A 7,804-nucleotide genomic window follows, 5' to 3' on the forward strand; every position below is an offset into this window, starting at 1 on the left:
AGCTTGTCCATCGTAGAACAGGAATGATTGCAACCAGTGTGAAACTTATGGTCATTTCTGCGTTCCGAGCAACCTAGGCTTCACTCTAGAGCGTTGCTCCACCAGATCGAATAGTTTGGTCCTTAGAAGTCAACGCCAGAAGCATAAAATACGATATAAATACAACAGCTTGTCCATCGTAGAACAGGAATAATTGCAACCAGTGTGAAAGTTATGGTCATTTCTGCGTTCCGGGCAACCTAGGCTTCACTCTAGGTCGTTGCTCCACCAGAACAAACAGTTAGGGCCTTAGAAGTAAACGCCCGAAGCATAAAATACAAAATAAATGGAACAGGTTTTCCATTGTATAAAACGAATAATTGGTACCAGTGTGAAAGTTATGGTCATTTCTAAGTTCCGGGCAACCTAGGCTTCACCCTAGGGCGTTGTTCCACCAGATCGAATAGTTAGGGCCTAAGAAGTCAACGCCAGAAGCATAAAATACGATATAAATACAACAGCTTTTCCATCGTATAAAACGAATAATGGCAAACCAGTGTGAGAGTTCTGGTCATTTCGACGTTCCGGCAACCTAGGCTTCACTCTAGGGCGTTGTTCCACCAGATCGAATAGTTAGGGCCTAAGAAGTCAACGTCAGAAGCATAAAATACTATATAAATGTAACAGTTTTTTCATCGTATAAAACGAATAATAGCAACCAGTGTAAGTTATGGTCATTTCTACGTTCCGGGCAACCTAGGCATCACCCTAGGGCGTAGTTCCACCAGATCGAATAGTTAGGGCCTAAGAAGTGAACGCCAGAAGCAAAAAATACAATATAAATACAACAGTTTTTCCATCATATAAAACGAATAATTGCAACCAGTGTGAAAGTAATGGTCATTTCTACGTTCCGGGCAACGTAGGTTTCACTCTACGGCGTTGATCCACCAGAGGGAATAGTTAGGGCCTAAGAATTCAACGCCAGAAGGATAAAATACAATATAAGTACAACAGTTATTCCATCGTATAAAATGAATAATTGCAACCAGTGTGAAATTTATGGTCATTCCTACATTCCGAGCAACCTAGACTTCACTCTAGAGCGTTGCTCCACCAGATCGAATAGTTTGGTCCTTAGAAGTCAACGCCAGAAGCATAAAATACGATATAAATACAACAGCTTGTCCATCGTAGAACAGGAATAATTGCAACCAGTGTGAAAGTTATGGTCATTTCTGCGTTCCGGCAACCTAGGCTTCACTCTAGGTCGTTGCTCCACCAGAACAAACAGTTAGGGCCTTAGAAGTAAACGCCCGACGCATAAAATACAAAATAAATGGAACAGGTTTTCCATTGTATAAAACGAATAGTTGGTACTAGTGTGAAAGTTATGGTCATTTCTAAGTTCCGGGCAACCTAGGCTTCACCCTAGGGCGTTGTTCCACCAGATCAAATAGTTAGGGCCTAAGAAGTCAACGCCAGAAGCATAAAATACGATATAAATACAACAGCTTTTCCATCGTATAAAACGAATAATGGCAAACCAGTGTGAGAGTTCTGGTAATTTCGACGTTCCGGCAACCTAGGCTTCACTCTAGGGCGTTGTTCCACCAGATCGAATAGTTAGGGCCTAAGAAGTAAACGTCAGAAGCATAAAATACACTATAAATACAACAGTCTTTCCATCGTATAAAACGAATAATTGCAACCAGTATGAAAGGTATGGTCATTTCTACGTTCCGGGCAACCTAGGCTTCACTCTAGGGCGTTGTTCCACCAGACCGAATAGTTAGGGCCTAAGAAGTGAACGCCAGAAGCAAAAAATACAATATAAATACAACAGTTTTTCCATCATATAAAACGAATAGTTGCAACCAGTGTGAAAGTAATGGTCATTTCTACGTTCCGGGCAACGTAGGTTTCACTCTACGGCGTTGATCCACCAGAGGGAATAGTTAGGGCCTAAGAATTCAACGCCAGAAGGATAAAATACAATATAAGTACAACAGTTATTCCATCGTATAAAATGAATAATTGCAACCAGTGTGAAATTTATGGTCATTCCTACATTCCGAGCAACCTAGACTTCACTCTAGAGCGTTGCTCCACCAGATCGAATAGTTTGGTCCGTAGAAGCCAACGCCAGAAGCATAAAATACGATATAAATACAACAGCTTGTCCATCGTAGAACAGGAATAATTGCAACCAGTGTGAAAGTTATGGTCATTTCTGCGTTCCGGGCAACCTAGGCTTCACTCTAGGTCGTTGCTCCACCAGAACAAACAGTTAGGGCCTTAGAAGTAAACGCCCGACGCATAAAATACAAAATAAATGGAACAGGTTTTTCATTGTATAAAACGAATAGTTGGTACTAGTGTGAAAGTTATGGTCATTTCTAAGTTCCGGGCAACCTAGGCTTCACCCTAGGGCGTTGTTCCACCAGATCAAATAGTTAGGGCCTAAGAAGTCAACGCCAGAAGCATAAAATACGATATAAATACAACAGCTTTTCCATCGTATAAAACGAATAATGGTAAACCAGTGTGAGAGTTCTGGTCATTTCGACGTTCCGGCAACCTAGGCTTCACTCTAGGGCGTTGTTCCACCAGATCGAATAGTTAGGGCCTAAGAAGTCAACGTCAGAAGCATAAAATACAATATAAATACAACAGTCTTTCCATCGTATAAAACGAATAATTGCAACCAGTATGAAAGGTATGGTCATTTCTACGTTCCGGGCAACCTAGGCTTCACTCTAGGGCGTTGTTCCACCAGACCGAATAGTTAGGGCCTAAGAAGTGAACGCCAGAAGCAAAAAATACAATATAAATACAACAGTTTTTCCATCATATAAAACGAATAATTGCAACCAGTGTGAAAGTAATGGTCATTTCTACGTTCCGGGCAACGTAGGTTTCACTCTACGGCGTTGATCCACCAGAGGGAATAGTTAGGGCCTAAGAATTCAACGCCAGAAGGATAAAATACAATATAAGTACAACAGTTATTCCATCGTATAAAATGAATAATTGCAACCAGTGTGAAATTTATGGTCATTCCTACATTGCGAGCAACCTAGACTTCACTCTAGAGCGTTGCTCCACCAGATCGAATAGTTAGGTCCTTAGAAGTCAACGCCAGAACCGTAAAATGCGATATAAATACAACAGCTTGTCCATCGTAGAACAGGAATGATTGCAACCAGTGTGAAAGTTATGGTCATTTCTGCGTTCCGGGCAACCTAGGCTTCACTCTAGGTCGTTGCTCCACCAGATCAAACAGTTAGGGCCTTAGAAGTAAACGCCCGAAGCATAAAATACAAAATAAATGGAACAGTTTTTCCATTGTATAAAACGAATAATTGCTACCAGTGTGAAAGTTATGGTCATTTCTACGTTCCGGGCAACCTAGGCTTCACCCTAGGGCGTTGCTCCACCAGATCGAATAGTTAGGGCCTAAGAAGTGAACGCCAGAAGCATAAAATACAATATAAATACAACAGTTTTTTCACTCCATAAAACAAATAATTGAAACCAGTATGAAAGTTATGGTCATTTCTACGTTCCGGGCAACCTAGGCTTCACTCTAGGGCGTTGCTCCACCAGACCGAATAGCGAGGGCCTTAGAAGTCAACGCCCGAAGCATAAAATACGAAATAAATAGTACAGTTTTTCCATCGTATTAAACGAATAATTTCCACCAGTGTGGAAGTTATGGTCATTTCTACTTTCCGGGCAACCTAGGCTTCACCCTAGGGTGTTGTTCCAGCAGATGGAATAGTTAGGGCCTAAGAAGTCAACGCCAGAAGCATAAAACACGATATAAATACAGCAGCTTTTCCATCGAATAAAACGAATATTTGCAACCAGTGTGAAAGTTATGGTCATTTCTAGGTTCCGGGCAACCTAGGCTTCACCCTAGGGCGTTGTTCCACCAGATCGAATAGTTAGGGCCTAAGAAGTCAACGCCAGAAGCATAAAATAGAATAATGATGCAACAGTTTTTCCATCATATAAAACGAATAATTGCAATCAGGATGAAAGTTATGGTCATTTCTACGTTCCGGGCAACCTAGGCTTCACTCTAGGGCGTTGCTCGACCAGATGGAGTAGCTAGGGCCTTAGAAGTCAACGCCCGAAGCATAAAATACAAAATAAATAGAACAGTTTTTCCATCGTATAAAACGAATAATTGCTACCAGTGTGAAAGTTATGGTCATTTCTACTTTCTGGGCAACCTAGGCTTCACCCTAGGACGTTGTTCCACCAGATGGAATAGTTAGGGCCTAAGAAGTCAACGCCATAAGAATAAAATACAATATAAATATACCAGTTTTTCCATCGTATAAAACGAATAATAGCAACCAGTTGTCTAGGTTATTGTCATTTCAACGTTCCTGGCAATCTAGGCTTCACTCTAGGGCGTTGCTCCACCAGATCAATAAGTTAGGGCGTTAGAAGTCAACGCCCGAAGCATAAAATGCAAAATAAATAGAACAGCTTTTCCATTGTATAAAACGAATAATTGCTACCAGTGTAAAAGTTATGGTCATTTCTACATTCCCGGCCACCTAGGCTTCACTCTAGGGCGTTGCTCAACCAGATCGTATAGTTAGGGCCTTAGAAGTCCACGCCAGAAGCATAAAATACGATAAAGATGCAACAGTTTTTCCATCGTATAAAATGAATAATTGTAACCAGTGTGAAATTTATGGTCATTCCTACATTCCGAGCAACCTAGACTTCACTCTAGAGCGTTGCTCCACCAGATCGAATAGTTAGGTCCTTAGAAGTCAACGCCATAAGCATAAAATACGATATAGATACAACAGTTTGTCCATCGTAGAACAGGAATAATTGCAACCAGTGTGAAAGTTATGGTCATTTCTGCGTTCCGGGCAACCTAGGCTTCACTCTAGGTCGTTGCTCCACCAGAAGAAACAGTTAGGGCCTTAGAAGTAAACGCCCGAAGCATAAAATACAAAATAAATGGAACAGGTTTTCCATTGTATAAAAGGATTAATTGGTACCAGTGTGAAAGTTATGGTCATTTCTAAGTTCCGGGCAACCTAGGCTTCACCCTAGGGCGTTGTTCCACCAGATCGAATAGTTAGGGCCTAAGAAGTCAACGCCAGAAGCATAAAATACGATATAAATACAACAGTTTTTCCATCGTATAAAACGAATAATGGCAAACCAGTGTGAGAGTCCTGGTCATTTCGACGTTCCGGCAACCTAGGCTTCACTCTAGGGCGTTGTTCCACCAGATCGAATAGTTAGGGCCTAAGAAGTCAACGTCAGAAGCATAAAATACTATATAAATATAACAGCTTTTCATCGTATAAAACGAATAATAGCAACCAGTGTAAGTTATGGTCATTTCTGCGTTCCGGGCAACCTAGGCATCACCCTAGGGCGTTGTTCCACCAGATCGAATAGTTAGGGCCTAAGAAGTGAACGCCAGAAGCAAAAAATACAATATAAATACAACAGTTTTTCCATCATATAAAACGAATAATTGCAACCAGTGTGAAAGTAATGGTCATTTCTACGTACCGGGCAAAGTAGGTTTCACTCTACGGCGTTGATCCACCAGAGGGAATAGTTAGGGCCTAAGAATTCAACGCCAGAAGGATAAAATACAATATAAGTACAACAGTTATTCCATCGTATAAAATGAATAATTGCAACCAGTGTGAAATTTATGGTCATTCCTACATTCCGAGCAACCTAGACTTCACTCTAGAGCGTTGCTCCACCAGATCGAATAGTTAGGGCCTAAGAAGTCAACGCCAGAAGCATAAAATACGATATAAATACAACAGCTTTTCCATCGTATAAAACGAATAATGGCAAACCAGTGTGAGAGTTCTGGTCATTTCGACGTTCCGGCAACCTAGGCATCACTCTAGGGCGTTGCTCCACCAGATCAATAAGTTAGGGCGTTAGAAGTCAACGCCCGAAGCATAAAATGCAAAATAAATAGAACAGCTCTTCCATTGTATAAAACGAATAATTACTACCAGTGTAAAAGTTATGGTCATTTCTACGTTCCCGGCCACCTAGGCTTCACTCTAGGGCGTTGCTCCACCAGATCGAATAGTTAGGGCCTTAGCAGTCCACGCCAGAAGCATAAAATACGATAAAGATGCAACAGTTTTTCCATCGTATAAAATGAATAATTGCAACCTGTGTGAAATTTATGGTCATTCCTACATTCCGAGCAACCTAGACTTCACTCTAGAGCGTTGCTCCACCAGATCGAATAGTTAGGTCCTTAGAAGTCAACGCCATAAGCATAAAATACGATATAGATACAACAGTTTGTCCATCGTAGAACAGGAATAATTGCAACCAGTGTGACAGTTATGGTCATTTCTGCGTTCCGGGCAACCTAGGCTTCACTCTAGGTCGTTGCTCCACCAGATCGAATAGTTAGGGCCTAAGAAGTCAACGCCGGAAGCATAAAATACGATATAAATACAACAGCTTTTCCAACGTATAAAACGAATAATGGCAAACCAGTGTGAGAGTTCTGGTCATTTCGACGTTCCGGGTAACCTAGGTTTCACTCTAGGGCGTTGCTCCACCAGATCGTATTGTTAGGTCCTAAGAAGTCAACGCCAGAAGCATAAAATACAATATAAATATAACAGTTTTTCCATCGTATAAAACGAATAATAGCAACCAGTGTGAAAGTGATGGTCATTTCTACGTTCAGGTCAACGTAGGTTTCACTCTAGGGAGTTGATCCACCAGAGGGAATAGTTTGGGCCTAAGAAGTCAACGCCACAAGCATTAAATACAATATAAATACAACAGCTTTTCAATCGTATAAAACGAATAATTGCAACCAGTGTGAAAGTTATGGACATTTCTACATTCCGGCCAACTGAGGCTTCACCCTAGGGCGTGGCTCCACGAGGTCGAATAGTTAGGGCCTTAGAAGTCATCGCCAGAACCATAAAATACAATAAAGATGCAACAGCTTTTCCATCGTTTTACAGGAACAACTGCAACCAGTGTGAATGTACTGGTCATTTCTACGTTCCGGATAACCTGGGTTTCACTCTAGGGCGTTGCTCTACCAGATCGATTAGCCAGGGACTTAGAATTCAACGCCAGAAGGATAAAATACAATATAAATACAACAGTTATTCCATCGTATAAAATGATTAGTTGCTAACATGGTGAAAGTAATGGTCATTTCTACGTTCCGGGCAACCTAGGCGTCACTCTAGGGCGTTGCTCCAACACATCTAATAGCTACGGCCTTAGAAGTCAACGCCAGAGGCATAAAATACAATATAAATACAACAGCTTTTCCATCGTACAAGATGAATAATAGCAAACAGTGTGAAAGTAATGGTGATTTCTACGTTCCGCGCAACCTGGGCTTCACTCTAGGTCGTTGCTCCACCAGATCAAATAGCTAGCGACTTAGAATTAAACGCCAGAAGCATAGAATGCAATAAAAATACAACAGTTTTTCCATCGTATAACAGGAATAATTGCAACCAGTGTGAATGTAATGGTCATTTCTACGTTCCGGGCAACCTAGCTTTCACTCTAGGGCGTTGCTCCACCAGGTCGAATAGTTAGGGCCTAAGAAGTCAACGCCAGAAGCATAAAATACGATATAAATACAACAGCTTTTCCATCGTATAAAACGAATAATGGCAAACCAGTGTGAGAGTTCTGGTCATTTCGACGTTCCGGCAACCTAGGCTTCACTCTAGGGTGTTGCTCCACCAGATCGAATAGTTAGGGCCTTAGAAGTCAACGCCAGGAGCACAAGATACAATAAAAATACAACAGTCTT

The sequence above is a fragment of the Calliopsis andreniformis genome, unplaced genomic scaffold (assembly GCF_051401765.1).
Source record: "Calliopsis andreniformis isolate RMS-2024a unplaced genomic scaffold, iyCalAndr_principal scaffold0004, whole genome shotgun sequence".
NCBI classification, from domain to species: Eukaryota; Metazoa; Arthropoda; class Insecta; order Hymenoptera; family Andrenidae; genus Calliopsis; species Calliopsis andreniformis.